General features: G+C 39.3%; 3 non-coding genes across 3 annotated transcripts; 1 reads left to right on the plus strand and 2 right to left on the minus strand.

The window, feature by feature from the left end:
* Nucleotides 1-2,356: 2,356 nt before the first annotated feature.
* Nucleotides 2,357-2,430, minus strand: TRNAT-AGU (transfer RNA threonine (anticodon AGU)). Its single transcript has one exon. It is a non-coding gene; the product is annotated as a tRNA-Thr (tRNA).
* A 3,103-nt stretch (nt 2,431-5,533) lies between these two features.
* Nucleotides 5,534-5,604, minus strand: TRNAG-GCC (transfer RNA glycine (anticodon GCC)). The gene has a single exon. It is a non-coding gene; the product is annotated as a tRNA-Gly (tRNA).
* A 3,764-nt stretch (nt 5,605-9,368) lies between these two features.
* Nucleotides 9,369-9,439, plus strand: TRNAG-GCC (transfer RNA glycine (anticodon GCC)). The gene has a single exon. It is a non-coding gene; the product is annotated as a tRNA-Gly (tRNA).
* Nucleotides 9,440-17,095: the final 7,656 nt, after the last annotated feature.

Consider the following 17,095-nt stretch of genomic DNA (forward strand, 5'->3'; position numbering starts at 1 on the left):
GAGGCACCATGTGTAATATAAATATATGAAACACTGTGTATAAAGGAGATATATAAAGCACGATGGGTAAAAGGGAAGCAACTGGAATAAGCCAGATAGGACAGAAGTCAAAATTGTTTTTTTTTTTTTTGACTAGAATAGTTCAAATCTCTCATTTGAACAAGGAAGTATAAATGCTAGCAGAAACAAAAAAATGTGAGAAAAAAAGAGATGTTAGTGTGGTAATGAAAGCAGAGGAGAGCTGGAAACATGGTATAGAGCACATGTCATGCAGAGAGGAGTGAAAGTTGTTATAGAAGAGCAGCCAGCAGTGAGTGGCTGGGCAGACAGGGTTGAATGATAAAGATAATGAAGATTTGGCTTATTTATTGGTTTCATTGAGCCTATAACATATTTTATGCATCCATTAAATTATCTCATGCAAAGAAACTTTCTGTAAAAGCAACAGTACAACAATGAACAAGGTGCTGAGCTCATGGAATGCAGTGATGATGTGGCACATTTCCTATGCAGTATGTTAGACACATGCACACAGCGCAAAGCACTCAGAGTCTGTTTTGTAGTATCTCTGCTGTAGAAGTTCCAAACCAATTACTGTGCTTTGGACTAGACACAGATGTATAGACAGTAAGAGGCAGGCTTGTTCAATATAAAAATGTACTAAAGTAACACTGAAGTAGTAAAGTAAAGTAGCCTAATAAATACCCTAATAAAACCTTATCCATCCCACACACTTATTTTAGACTTATCTCTAAAACTAATTGATGACAGTTGCCTAATGATAATTCTAGGTGCATGGATTTCACAAACTGAAAGGTAGCCTAATTTGCTTTATATATATGTCTCCCTATGTGCTGTGAAGAGGTATGAGGCACTGTTTGTAGAGAATTGAATCACTGTGTAATATTCAGAATTGTAACTACAGCAGAAAAGTATGAAGGACTAGGTGTTGTAGAGAACTATGTAATAAGTTGTAACAGAGAGGTATCGGGCACTGTGTGTGACAGAGAGCAGCCTGCATCAAGCTTATTGCAACATTGTGGCAAACAAATGTTTAGAATCCAAATGAAGACACCTTGTTTGATGTGAAGTTGTAAAAACAATGCAAACCAATGCAGATGACTTTTATTTTGCTTTTGGGTGAATTTGGGTAGAATATACAGACTTCAATTGAAATAATCCTGCATTTATAATTTAGTTTTGTTGTTTTACCAGTACTTACCATTATATTGGCTGTGCTTTGGGGCTGCAAAAATCCCTAAACTTTATAATGAAATATGGCATTTAGATTGACTAGTACATTGGTCATACTTTACTCATGTGTATTATACTGAGTTCTCCTCCTCCTCCCCTGCAGCTATCTAGTAGGCAAATCCCAGATTCATTTCCAGTCATTCTGCATAATTTTCTATAGTAACAAGTATAAAAAATGCAAATTTGAAAAAAAACCTTCATTTGTAAATAACTTTGTTATTGTTGGTAATGGAAACACAGTTTTTTTTTATAAATATGAAATCACAAACTCACATTGGCCAAACTAAAAAAAATTATATTTTCCAATTGGTTTTCTATTTTGATTGCATTAAAAGTAATTTTTATTTCTTAAAAAGACAATATTGATGTAAAGTAAGGCATTGTGTGTTATGAAGCGGTATGAGGCACTGTGTGTTAGAGAGGTATGTGACACTATTGCAGGCAAGTATGGAGTCATGTGCGGTCTCTGTATACTTAAACGTTTCATTTGCCATAAGAAGGCCTTGTTGTACTAAAAGATACCAGAACAAATACATTTTCTATGGCTATTTGCCTCAATTTCCTTCTATTTCATCTAGGGAAGAATTATATAAACTGTGTACGTATATTTTGTGGCTCTGGCTGTGCATGAGCATTGTACTACAACAACAAAATATGGCACGTACAGTTTTGTTTAAAAAGGGTGAAAAGAAGAACAGGGGTTTCTTTGGAGATTAAACAATAAGGTTTAATTTTAATAAATTTGTGTTTCAGGTTAGACATCATAAAACTTTACAAAATTCCAAACGAGGAAAAATATAATAATGATCATTTCAAACATAGTAAAATCAAACGTAGAACAACACAGTCATCTCTGTGCTGACGCGTTTTGCCAAAAAGGCTTCATCAGGGTAAGGTAGAGATGTACAAATTCAACAATGACAAACTAGATCGCCGACACTTAGCATGTGAAGGCTTACAGATCTGACGGGCTGGCTAATTTGCATCAGATTTTTAAATACTTGTCATAGGCCATAAGATTCCGCTATCCTAAGGATTGGAAACCATTTTTGCCATCACGAGTAATAACGGCCTTGTTTGGGAAAGGGTTTTATGAAAATAAAGGCACTGCTGAGATTCGAACTCAGGATCTCCTGTTTACTAGACAGGCGCTTTAACCAACTAAGCCACAGCACCACGTGTAAAATAAATTTTAATCATGAGTTTAAATAATACTGTTTACTCTCAAAATGTTACTGTTTATTTTCTTGTTTTGTATTTCCATTGATTCCATGACAGCATCATAGCAAAATAGTAAGGACAGCGGATTCTTATTTCACATCACTGCCTCTCACACACTGTATTAGCACATTTGCTTGCAGCCGCCATAGGGAAAGGCCACATATTTGACAAGACAGAAAACAAATAGATGAAAGGAGAGGATCGGGACAGGACAGGTAGAGGAAGAGGAATGCTTGTATCAGACAGCAAATGAGGTGGACTAAAGTTCCTTGTTGAAGCTTGTGTAAAAACCAGTTATGGTGAGCTGAAAAATTAAACTAATTGCTTTTTGCACAAGGGAGGACTATACACAAGTTTGCAAAATGGTAAAGAAAGAATGGAGTTCAGCTTTAATTTATTCATAATCTCTCGAGGAACCAATGTGGGGGTTCCCTGACTTCCTATGTGCCAATCAGGTGACTGGTGGATAGGCATTTAGACCAAACTTGTCATATGCCAATATACACAATAGTAATGATGACAAATTGTATGTTTGCTTGGGGAGGGGCATTCATAGGATAAGCTTTTTAAGGCTCAGAGCCATTGGGTGTGTTGTGTATGTGAGTTCCAAAGGAGGGAATGATGTGCACAAAGATGATCAGGGTAGAGGAGTTTTGGTTACCAATTATGTTGGGACGACATCTGGTAATTAGTTAGGACATGTATGGGGAGGAAACATTATTAATTGCCTTGAAAGTGCAAATTAATAGTTTGAACTGGATACCAGGAGGTTATTGGCAGCTATTGGAGGAATTGGATGAGAGGGGCAGCATCAGAAGAGAGGGAGGAATGATGAAAGAGGCGAGCAGAACAGTTAGGTAGAAAAGTTGCTAATCAGTCAGTTAGTAAGCCATAGAGAATGGAGTTACAATAATTCAGACTGCATACGGTATAACTAAAGCAAGTGCAAGCATTGTGGTTGCATTTTATATGAGGACTGGCGTGTTTTGGGATATTTTTTTAGAAGTGAGGTGATCAGAGATAGTTGAGGCTTAAATGGGAATTTATTCAAATTTTTTCCTAGACATGAAGCTTGGTGGAATGAGGTTGCTGGACCATTATCGCCTTGTATAGTAATAAAAGGCAGGAGGACATAAAAAGATGGTGGACATACAAAAAGGTCCATATTTGAGAGGTAGATTTGGGAATTTGAGTGTTTGCATAGATGTGGTGCTGGTATCTAAACAGATTTAATAATTATTCAAGGTCATGAGTATAGATAGAGAAGAGAAACTTCCAGGAACAGAACCTTGTACCCCAATAAAAAGTGGTCATGAAGCAAAATGTATGTGTAAGCACTCCAACAAGTAGGAGGAGATCCATAAATTACCTACACCATCAATGTATAGGAATGTGAGAGTATGAAGTTGTAGAGAATGTTCAATTGTGTTGAAGATCCGATAAAGATTAGGGTAAGGAGGCTTTTATCTTGGAAGGGGCATTATCAATGGTGGCCGAAACCAGACTGAAGAGAGTTAGAAGAAAGATACTTGATGCAGTATTCAAATAATTTAGAAGGTAAGAGAATAGGCAAGACAAGAGGTATTCCAGATGGGTCGAGGGATCAAAAAAGGTTTTGAGTTGAAATCTTTGAACCAGGAAGGAAACATGGCAGCAGAAATATAAATATTCAGCAGCATGGGCAATGGGGGTCACAATAGTAGCAAAAGTGAATAGGCCGGTCCATTGGACCCTCGATCACTATGGGATGGTAGGTTTATGGTAGGATATGGTAGTATGATTATGGTAGGATGCAGAAGATGGGTTCTGCCTTTAGACCCCTGGAAAATGGTGGTGCTAGAAAGAACTGGTGGTGGGAAAATCTCGTTAGCCTGGGTCTTTCGAGCAGGGAACTTACCTGGGAGAGGTTCTGACTGGTTAGAGAAGTGAAGATTGGTATAGAAAAGTATTTAAATGCAAGAAAAAGGGTTATACTCTCTAAAAAGTCAAGATTTTTAAGTTGGCAAACATGTAATAAAAATTTAAATAACACAATACATATGTACAATAAGGATTACATACATGGCTTATACAAGTGGTCCATCCCTTCTTTCCATTCTGGCATGTAAGACCTTGTACTATACAACAGCATTCCTTGGTCCAACCTTCTAGAAGTCCAAACTTCCTATGAAGGCTATCAATAAAGGACTTCATTCTTCTCATATGCTGACGCGTTTCGCCAAATAGGATTTCTCGGGGCACGGTGAGACCAATAGATACAAATTAGTTGGCATTGCCAGTACAACTCATAGCCATAACAGTGGACAGTATAAGGTATGGAGACATGAAGGTTCCTTTATTAAGTCTACCTGGTAAAAGGCTTCCTGTTATCCAAACAGCAGGGATTCTCGTTATGGAGGTAGCGACGGCTGATGATCAGGTACTGGAAAGGAACGCCCGTGTGTAGTACAAACCCTGGTCTTACATCCCAGAATGAAAAAAAGGGATGAACTACTTGCATTTGAGATCCTTGTGATCATTATTGTGTTTTTTAAATTTCTAATACCTGTTGGCCAACTAAAACCCCTTGTTAAAGAAGATTAGCCAGCAGTGAGTGGCTGGGCAGGCAGGCAGGGTGGAATAATGAAGCTTTTGCATGTCAAACAACTTTGCTGGTTTCATTGGGCCCATAACATATTTTTTGCATCTTATTTTGTATCCTATTCAAAGATATTTTCAAAGATATTTTTGTGTAAAAGCAAAAGTACAACAGTTAGCAAGATGGACAAGGTGCTGAGATTATGGCATGCAGTGATGATGTGGCATATTTCCTTGTGAAGAATGTTGGATGAACATAAAGATTTTAATGCTCACTAATACAGTTTGTATTAACACCACATTAGCAGTTCATAGCTTGTGTCAAGTCCTGTGCGGTGGACTAGACACAAATATACAGTGAGGAACAGTTTTTTTGATTAAAAAAGTTACAGTACACTAATTAAAACGTGAAGCAACTAAGAAGCAATTTCTGTATTGCAAAGTGAACTTTAGAACAATTTGTGGTTAGTTCAAAAACTGTTGCATTGGCCGGGAATCGAACCCGGGCCTCCCGCGTGGCAGGCGAGAATTCTACCACTGAACCACCAATGCATTCATGTTGTATCCTTATTGCTGCACTGTAATAGTATATTACTATGATACTATTTAACATTTAGGATACATATTCCCAGTGTTAGTGTCCTAATATTCTTAGCCTTTAAGAGTCACTTTCATTCTTCTTGACTAGTTGTACATCTCCAAGACTTTGTTTGTGTATGCTTCTCTTTACTAAAGCTCCATACAGGGCTTTTTTCAAAATGTTTCCTTCTGTCAAGCTATGAGGCACTGTGTGTTATGGAGCAGTATGAGGCATTTTGTGTTATGCAGCTGTAAGAGGCACTGTGTGTTGTGGAGCGGTATGAGGCACTGAGTGTTGCAGAGAGGTATGAGACACTGTAAAATAACAAGCATGAGGCACTGTATGCTACAGAAAGGTGTGACTATAATAACAAGCAAATAAGCTTTGCCCATTGCAGGGGTAGATTTTTATTTTTGCTGCTTGAAGGCCAAAGGAAGATAAAGGAGGGTGAGTGGAGCTAAATGGCCTTTGGATTTTGTAGTTAATAAATGGCTATGTAGTGGTGAGACAAAAACCAGATTTAGGTGGGTCAAACAAGGAATTAGTGGAAATGTAGGTGTAGGATTCTTTCAAGAGTGGGTTTCAATTGATTTGTAGGCTACATGTATGCATGACTCAAATACAGCTCTCCTGGGACATTATGTGTTTCAGATTCATGATCCTCAATGGAAAACCAAACTTTTTAAGTATAAAACAATACATAAAAGTCAATAAAAGTTATATAAGCTGTCCCTAATATGGAGGGACTAGACCTCAAGTTCATCTTGTCCCTCAGATCCAAGTTCCTTATGTCCCTTTCTTGAGTAGATAAATACACCTTTATCCATTATTTCCAGCACACAAAGCCATTGACACATAAAGCAAAAATTATTGACAATGAATAAATATATTTCTTTGATATGACAATTATATTTCTACTGGTGGTGAAAACAAAATGAGCAGCTGTGCTCAAGAGTCCTCCACCATTATTATGCTGTCTTTAGACACGGGATCCCTACGATAAAAACAAAAACTTTACTTTCCAACTGAAGTAGCTGCCCAAAGGCTAAAAAGAAGCACCAAACCCAGAAGAACAGAGCTCTGGCCTGGAGTAGACCGTAGTGTTCCTCAACCAGGGTTCTTTAGATCCATAGGTTTCCTCAAGAGGTTGGTAGGGGTTCCCCAGTGTTCCTCAACCAGGATTCTGTGGATCCATAGGGTTCCTCTGCTCTACCCACTATTGACCACCTTGCCCACCCTGCGGTTCCTTTTAGGATCAACGTCAGTTTATACCAACCGAAACAAAAGGTGTTTAAAGTATTCAAATCTTCTTTAAAAAAAAGATAATAATAAAATAATTATGTTTGTCTAACAAAATCATGGCATTTTTATCATAAGTTGTAAGTTTGTCCCATCTCTAAAAGTGCCAATCGGCTGAAAAGGCTTTGTTCTGCCTTATTGCCATTTTTATCATTTTTTCATGCCCCACTGTCATAGTTACAGCGAGGCATTACCAGGTAGTGTTTGCCCCTTGAAAAGTGGAGAACAGTGGAGATCTCCTTCATCTGCCATACTTTTTGCACCAGTTACTCTATTGAAGTGAATGGAGCTTCTAAATACTCCCTTTAGAAGTATCACACCTGATCACCAAGGGAGGACTCCATAACAGTTGACATTGGGACTGAAATCCTACATAAAATACCTTTTACAGCTCTACAAAAATAAGTTGGGTTGATGTTGGGTTTGGAGACCAACACACTTCCTTGTTTTGGTATTTGAGTAATTATAGTGTGTGAGAGTGTGTGTGGACAATTGTCACTTGTGTTGTTGTCACCTTACCAAAATTGTCACACCTCCCCATACTTCTGTAAAGTGTGACCAGGCTACTAGGAGGAGTAAGGACCATGGGAACTTCATGGGAACTTAGGACATCAAAGAGACCTTGGAAGGGGGGACAGTTGGAGGCACCAATGACTTATTCTAACTTATGAAGTGAGAACTTTCCCAGGTTGGAATTTCTTTATCACTAAGGGTTCACACACACAAGACACCATAAATGAAAAATGTCCCCATGCATTTTGGTTTTGAAAGAATGAACTTGGATGCTCCAAAGGTCAATGGAATCAAATCCAACATGGAGGACATTTTTCCAATGTAACACAACCCAATGCATAGTTGGGGGCAGAATATATGGAAAACCATAGACGTTATCATTCCACTTTGGAATGCTTGGAATGATCAACACTGCAAGATTTGGTTCATATTACATTGTCCCAGTTCTGGACAAAAGTAAACTTAGTACAAAAAGCCAAAACTTACTCAAAAATTCTATTTATTTTTTAGGTCATTTACTATTATTTTTATGAAAGGGCATAGGGGAACAAACTCTTCCTTGGCATAGTGCGTAGGGATGGGCTGGTTTTTGGCAATGTTGGGTACATACTAATTTTAGAGAATATTTTTGTAAAATTTTATGGTTGGCAAATCATAGCGCAGGATTTTATAAAGGTAAGTATTAGTTAAAAAGGATAATAACGTTTTTTCTAAGGTGTAGTTTACTTATTTCTAGGGATTTGTTAACCTTTTCAGGGAATGGTAAAGTGGTATTATATACTTCTGTATTTTTTAAACAAGTCCCAAACTTATTTTAAAAACACTGTGAGCTGACAGGTTCATAATTGCAGAATAGACTAGTTAAATTCCTTCTGCAATAAAATAACATACGGAAAAGGTGATGAGAGGACAGGTGAGTGTAATCAAAAAATTGCAGGTAAGTTATCACCTGTCCTTTCTGCAATAATGAACCTGCCTGCTCAAAATTTTTGCTTAATCAAGTTTAGTTCTGCTTCAAGTCTCTTCTCTCTATTGCAGGGGTGTCAAACTCTGGCCCCACCTAAATATGGCCCTCCAGGTCCTTTTTTTGTCCCCCCGAAGAATTCCAAAAATAAACTACATCTGGCACACCCACGTTAGCACCTCACATCATCATCATCACAGAAATTATTCCTGTACACCCATCATGTGACACAAAGCCTAGGCAATAATCACATTGTGCCGACTACCAGGGGCATTGTGTTTGTTTCAATCTATTGGAGACTGCATAGTGTAAGGTTTAGTGTCAGACAAACTTGTGATGTGAGAGGATAAACAACACACAGCCTCCATGGATGGATAGAAATGAGTCTTTTCAACCCTAAAGTGTGTGTAGAGGGGTTTGCTTTTGTTAGGTATAGCTGAAGTAGTAAACTTCCTCAACTTTTTAAATAAATTTCATGTTTGACCCCCGATTTTTAATTTCGGCCCTCTGTGTATTTGAGTTTGACACCCCGGCTCTATTGGATTCCATTCAGGATCCTGATGCTTTTAGAGGCACAAACCTGAAAAGCTTCAGTTTGAGTGAGAGGATCAGGACATATTTTTTATAGTAGGCTAACCTGTATTGCCAGGATGCCTGCAAGGTTATTTATCAAGGCACACACTATTGAAGCCAGGACTTAAACATGTGTAAGTACAGGCTTTATGCTGTCACAGTTAGAATCAATCCCAAATACACAGGCTTTATGCTGTCACAGTTAGAATCAATTGAGAGAGGATTTTTTGACTCAAGATACATAAATATTATAATATTTCTATTATATACCTATTTTTTTGGTAAATGTCATTAGTAATTTACCATACAATACCATTCATACATATATGGTGATCACAGATATGATCACACACTATCAAAGTTTAGGCACAAACTTCATGCAGAAATGCATTGGTGGTTCAGTGGTAGAATTCTCGCCTGCCACGCGGGAGGCCCGGGTTCGATTCCCGGCCAATGCAGAAAACTTTTGCAATACTTCTATACAATTAGGAGCCACATTAGCAATGGAAATTCTCCTGGTATTAATGTGCCACATCATCAATGCACCATGCATTCCCATGGCTTTGAAACCAGGCACACAATACTGCATTGTAGACCAGGATGTATGTAGAATAAGTAATACAGATGATTTAACTTACATTTCATTTTGCAGGACAAATCCCCCATTGCCATCATTTCTGAGCTGCGGCTGAAATCTGTAATCATTTTCTGCTCCTGATTTTCCTCCAGCAGATCTGTCTACAAAACTATATGTGATATAGACCGAACATTGTCTCATACACATTACAGAGACAAGATCCATTCTTGTAACGGTTCATTTCTGTCTGGATTTATATGTTAAAAAGAGGTACATTATTTTTCATGAAAATTTAACAGTATAATATAATAGTATGAGTATAATAAAGTTTGAAACACAAAATCATGTCAACATAATAAATTAAATAAATTAAACAAATTATATTTTTTTAATAAAAAAAAAAAAAAAATTTTTATACCCATACTAATATATTATACTGTAAAATAACTTTTAATGAAAGCCAATGTACTGCTTTTACATATATATGAATCCACTGTATTGCATTCAATACAGTTATTTTTTTTTAATGCAATACAAACAGATTTATAATTCCCGCCGCCCCCTGAACGGAACACCCGCAAGCACCAACGTCATCGGGAACTCCGGATGCAGAGCACACAGGGCGAGAGGACCCCAGCGGATCGGGTAAGGTTGTATTTACTATTGTATTTCACTGTTTTACCTTCCCCGAGTGTGACTCCGGGTTACCGTTTCAGCTTCTTTTTTCTCCCCCGAGTCACACGCAGGGTTACCACTGAGGGGGTTAAAGCAGAAGTAAACCCAAAACAACAAAATCACACTTTCCTTCAATCCCGCAGAGCAGTCTATTTGTCGGGAGATTTCTTCCATTGAGTCCCATGTTGCCCCGGTCATCTGTCTTCGGACCCGCGCAGGGAACACCAGGTGCCGCCATCTTCTCCTCTCTTCTTCGGTATTCTTCTTCCTACGTCACCCGATCTCGGACTGCGCAGGTGCAAGATTGGCAATTTTTTTCCCTAAAAGTGAAAGGGCTCATTTGCGCATGCCTGAGATGCAATCCATAGCAATGCATTGTGTATGGAGGATATGCCACATGGATTGATTCAAAGGGAAGATTTATTGGTTATGTGACAGCTGTTTGTATACAACGAGGAGCAAATTTATGCAATGCAATAACTTTTCATGAATTGTGCAAATTTTATAAATTGTTACATAAGAAAAAGCATTCAGCCACATCATCACTTTGCGACAAAAACCAAACTGCCACTGTAATTTATACTGACGCTTACTAACTGGTCATATCATAAAGGTAAAGGACTTTTGTTTATCACACCCTATAATTGCTGCTGAGTTTCTGACCTTTTAATGCATATTTGAACTTATTTATTGCCCCTTGATTTAAAACCTGGGAGAAGCAAACCACGCCATGGCCATCCACGCCTAAACCGTACAGCTAAATACAGCTTGTCACCTTCAGGAACCACACCTCAATCTGCAGCATCCACATACAAAAAATAGGTTCCCTCCTCCACCCATTCACTTGAATAGGAGCAGCTAGGACTGTGGCTGGGGCTACTGCAGAAAGTGGGGGATCATCGCCAATCTAAAATTATAATAATGAAATATTCACTGGGCAATAAAAAGGGTGAAAAGTCTTACAGTTTGTTTTCTTTAGAAAGTGGCCACAGAGTAGGAAAGTCTGTCCCTGGCCAGCATGCTGCAGAATGGGACTCTTACTCAATGGGGAAGCAGTGGTCTTTCTACAGGGATCCAACACGCCCCCTGCTGAGTCAAAACCAAAATCAGCAAGAAGCATGAGCTTGACTTTTTGCAGACCTATAGGTGTAATTCAGTAGAGGATGTTATGGACCATGGCAGAGAGGCCTCTGCTTCAACCAAGACATGAAACTCTGAAGCTTCTGGTAGGGGACAGGCTTATGTATTCAGACTGTAGCTACTTTAGGAAGAAAAGAAAAGACATTGAATACCTGTGAGCTTTAAACAGACTCTGTCACCACTAGGTACCCCAAAAAAATTAAGTCAGGGAGGAAATCTGAATGAAGAGAACATCTAAAATCCATACACACTGCAGTAATGTGCCCATGAACAGTAAAATATAGATATGGTAATTTTATGGGAAATCAGTAAGAGATCCTTGCTCTCAACATGAAAAGCAGTGGCTTCTCTGCAGCTGTCCAAATCACCACCTACTATTTTCAACTGAATTTGGCAGTCACATGGCAGGAAATACCTTTTTATTATGGTAACTTCCACATACAAATAAAGCTTCCCGCTGTGAGCTCTGGTTAATGTACAGCGCTGCATAATATGTTGGCGCTATATAAATCCTGTTTATTAATAATAATAATAATAATAATAATAATATTAATAAAAAGATTTGTGTCTGAGTACCACGGCAGTTGTCACAATCCATATCATGTGCGTTAGGCAACGGCCATTGCACCACTGCTTTGGTGGTGTGGTTTCTGTGTTTTCAGAAGCTGGAGAGTAGGACTTTGCTTTTGTGAAGAAGCGGTGGGCTCTCTGCAGAAGTGTGAAACATGTGCTACTGAATCACACCTTCAGGTCTTCACCAGCCCTGGCTCTGACCCAGCAGGGGGCGTGTAAGAGCACTGAGGAAAGACCACGGCTTCCCAACAGTGCGAGGGTCCCTTGTTGGCACAGGACTGGCTTTTCTACTCAGGCTGGGGCTGTTTTTTAAGGAAAACTCCTGGATGCTCCATACACTCATCTGGTGTTATTAAAGGTGTGGACAGGGTGGAATCAGGTGGTGGACAGGGTCAGAAAGGGCCCCTTTGCACAAATGCCTTGCAGTTTTTTTTTTATAAAGCAGCCACATCCTAAATAGCAATGTATGTGGCCTGACAAAGTGGAACATTTGCTTTCTATATGGAAGCAGCAATCTATCTGCAGAGATCCAAATTGTCTCCCAATAAGTGCATATGCCAAAAAGTTCTCAAAAATCCTCCAACAACAGCACATGATCTCCTACTCCCACTGGGTAATATTTATTGGTGGATCGAATCATTGGAGGCCCCTGGGAAGAAATGAACTACATACATCTGGTGACATTGAATGCATGCAGTGCGTTACTGTATGTCCATCCACATACAATAACCCGACCTGACCCCGGCTGCAAGCACCTACCTAACCCTAGCTCCCCCTAGTGGGAAGCGTTAACACAAGGGAAAACTTTTAAACTTTTTATTTTTACTATTTTAAATTTCCAATAAGTTATAAGTAAATAATATTTTGTGGAAAGTGATGATGTGGCAAAAATTTGTACAAGTTTAATGGGACTGGTGTTTGTAACGGAATGTATAGCTGCTTTGTTTTATAAAAAAAGGTATTAATAATAAGGTATTGCATTGGCCTGAAATGAAACCCAGGCCTCCCGCAGGCAGCCAAGAGTTCTACCACTGAACCACCAATAAAAAAAGAAGAAGTCATTGCATTGGCCGGGAATTGAACCCGGGCCTCCCGCGTGGCAGGCGAGAATTCTACCACTGAAACACCAATGCATTCATGTTGGCAAAAGACATCATATAAAAAGATCTAACTATTTCATGTGGCGACGTCATGCGTTGCCTGATAGCATTTTTTTAAATTTCACTCCCTGGTTCCATTGTGGCCATAGTCATCTTCACCTGGTATCCTTCTGGGTTTCTGACCTCTTGTGTGGCAACCCAGATACCCACCATGCGCATGTGCAGCTCAGTGTACTTAAAAAAAAGTAAGATACACATGTGTATGTCCTGGCTTCAATTGTTCCAACTTTTTCTATCTATATAGGAAATTACTAGAATTGGGTTTTAGGAGCAAATGCTGTTACTGAGAGGTTGGGGGTGTGAGGACATTTGACATTTTGCCACCTTCCCAGTCCCTTATCACACCTCTCCATACTTCTGTGAAATGTGACCACTAGGAGAAGTCAGGACCATGGGAACTTCATGGGAACTTGGGACATCAAAGAGCCTATGGAAGGGTGAAGACATTGGACCACCATTGACCAATATAAACATATAGAGTGTAAACTTTCCCAGGCAAGGAGTTGTTTTCTGAACTGTAATAAGGGTACGTTCCCAGCAGAGATTATGAGGACACACTTTTCCATGGTTTGCCTTGAGTTTTTGAAGGAGCTGACTGGAAAGGTGGACTTCAACTCATGGAAATATAGAATGCAGTGCCGATCATGGCACACTGCAATCAGTGGAGGTTCTCCATAATGGTCATGAGTAGTAGGAAAGTACAAATGTAGGCCATACCTTTTGGGGTTCCACACCTGAAGAATAAAAGTAGATGGCTTGCACCTCAAAATTAATGAAGTTGGCCACAAGAAAAATTGACCTACATGTTTACTTTATTAAGGCACCGCAATGAAACCTGGCAAAAACTAACTTGCCCATTGACATGTATGACAACCCATCTGGTCAACCCAAAACCCACCTGGACAAAAACCAAGTAGATGCCTACAGACCATAGAAAGCACTACAAAGGTATGGTCCAATCTCAGAGTGATCTTCTTATACAAAATATTGTTGTACAGATTTACATATATGTGTGCCATTGAAGGAAAGAGATTTGAGCACCTTAGTGCCAAGATATATCATGGGAAACCATGGTGTTGGCTTGGAAAGTCCATCTCAGCTGATTCCGTTGTTCCTCAAGGATTGAGGGCTTCTGAATTTGAACATTTGCCCATCCCATTCCAATATTCAGATCAGACATATGTTCTCTTATGCTTGTAGGTATCTTTAGTTAATTTTTGACCCCATGTGTATAAACACTGGCAAGTTAGGAAGTCATACGTTCAGGTAGCCTTCACACCATTGGTTTCTGCTTGATGGGAAGTAGCCTTAGATATTTGGCATCTCCAACTAGCTGACCTTTGGAGAAAAGTGATCGTATCTGATGACATGGTTGAGAACTTTTTTTTCCCACCAAGGTTACCCAGAATTAGAAATATCTGTGTCACAGTCCTTCCTCTTTACTTTACTTTTACTTTACATATTTGGAACAAGGTGCCGGAAATTAGTGGACATCAAAGTATGCACATGCACCTTTCACCTCCCAACACTCCGTATTCCCAACACTCCGAACTCTGGCAAACTTTAATTTAAATATCTTCTTCTGTAGTCACAAAGGAACCTCTCCAGTCAATGTTCAGGTGCTTTACACCTTCTACTTATGTTAACTGGCAGACTACACACGGCCAAGCTGACATTGTAGTCCACTGTTCTAGGAGAACTTCTAGTGACCAGGAAGTGGCTGATAATGGCTGGAGGATTTTACCAGAAATGGTAAAAATAATGAAATCACAGTGAAAACATTTTTTAAAAAAAAAATAACGTGCCCGTTGCTTTCATAAACCAAAGATCATCCTCGTAGGAACCAATGGTGGACGTAGCCAAAAATGGGCATCTTGCGCCCTGTCCATGTCAATGCCCATTTCCACCCATACCCTGCCCACCAAGCACTGCCCTCCTCCTCACTGTCAATTCATCCTACCCATCCAGATGTCTTACTTTTGGCTAGGAGGGAACAAGAATTCCTCTCCTAAACTGCATAGACTGATCCCTCTGTCAGCGTGATTGTGCAAGAGATCCTCTCGCAAGTCCAACGTCTACAGATTGGGTGAGGAGGACCTGGGGTCCTTGTGCAGCTGCACCTCCATATGTCCACCCTTGGTAGGGACTTCCTATAGCAATCATTGTCATTTGATTATCTCTTCAGGTTGCAACCACCAATGCAGTCTAATAGTTCCAATTATGTATTTAGCAAAAATGATATTTATGTCTATGAAGAGCTCAGATTAACATTGGAGTGCACTTAGAAGGTAGGTACCATCCCCATACAGATGAATATAGCGATGAAATCTAATATGGAAACAGTAAGGGTTACTTTGAATAAAGCTTCGTACAAATGTCAGATGTAGCATGTGTAGAGCGGTCCCTCCAGCATTGTTCATCGACCGGCACTGTAAGATTGATGAACAACTAATAGGGGACAACTGTACTTTACTATGGATGAGAGCACAGTGGTGCCCATCATCACCCCTCCCTTCTCTATGGGCCTGATTTATTAAAGCTCTCCAAGGCTGGGGAGAATACACTTTCATCAGTGAACCTGGGTGATCCAGCCAACCTGGAATAGATGTCTTTCAAGTCATTTGCTATTTGTTAGCAAATGTTTTTAATTCTGGCTCAGATCCATTCCAGGTTTGCTGGATCACCCAGCTTCACTGATGAAAGTGTATCCTCCCCAGCCTTGGATAACATACATAAATCAGGCCCAATAAAACAGAACTGTACTGTGTGTATGATGTTCATTTATTCACCTATCACTGGAAAAAGGTACAAAAAATATTTTCCAGTGATAGGAATCTGTACAGGGCTCAGCACCCAAAACCTAATACTAAACTTTACCCCTAAAACTTGCCCCAACCCTAATTTTCATCCAATCATAACACTGAACTAACCCTCTAAAAATCATATCTGCGTTATTGGGTGCTGACTTTATTATTATTGTTCTATAGAAGTTTGTTAATATATTTTTTACCAAACTTTCAAATTTTATCCGCAATTTACCAATTTTTTATATTGGATTTAATAAGAAAATGTTTGAATCAGCTTTACTCCTCGTTCATACATTTTTATTTAATCCGATGTAATAAATATGTAAAATTTGGGTAAAATTTTGATGAATCCTATAAACGGACCCCATGGCATTAATCAATTTGCTAAATCTATGACAAAGTTTTGTGCTCATTCATACCAGACCTGCAGAGTGAAAATCCCATCACTGGATTCATTATACAGAGAGCTCACCGCCGCAGGAATGCAGCTGATGATGTGGCAGCTTTACCCCCCCCCCATCCCAATCCACATCACAAATACTACAGAACAGACAGAAATCAGAATCCTGTTTCACATACACCATACACAAACTATATACATAATACATAATAGGGAATTTATAGGAATTCGATTGGAAGACTGAAATGTAGTAGTAATTACTAGAATTATGGTGAAATCAGGGCCTAAATAATTTGGGGTCACAGTCAATATTTCAATTAGATTTGAAGGTGAAAATTACAGTAATATAGACTGAATATTAAACAAGTCTATTTATTACTTGTAGTCAAACTGCACTGTATATTCAAAGCATTACTCTGATTTCACTGCACACTGTGAATATCTCACAATGTCGCAATGTGCATTAGAAGCTGCAGCAAGTCAGATATAGCCAGCCCCTTTTCCTGGCTAGAAGGCACCCAGCATTATCTAGCCACTCCCTCCCCAGCTTGACTAGCCAAGCCCCTTATATTCATTGGATTTTAGCTAATTTATCAGAGTCCTACCCCCAGCCTGCCTAGGAATGGCCACTCCTCCAGACTGATGTCCACCAATCAAAGCATTTTCAGATTTGCATAACTCCTCCCCAGGCCATCTCACTTCTTCCATCAAAACTGAGGGCTCTTTGGAGAAATACTGAAACAGGGTGCTGTGATGTTTTTGAAAAGCTATGTACAGCACCC

Source organism: Pyxicephalus adspersus, chromosome 2, assembly GCF_032062135.1.
Source record: "Pyxicephalus adspersus chromosome 2, UCB_Pads_2.0, whole genome shotgun sequence".
In the NCBI taxonomy this organism is placed as follows: Eukaryota; Metazoa; Chordata; class Amphibia; order Anura; family Pyxicephalidae; genus Pyxicephalus; species Pyxicephalus adspersus.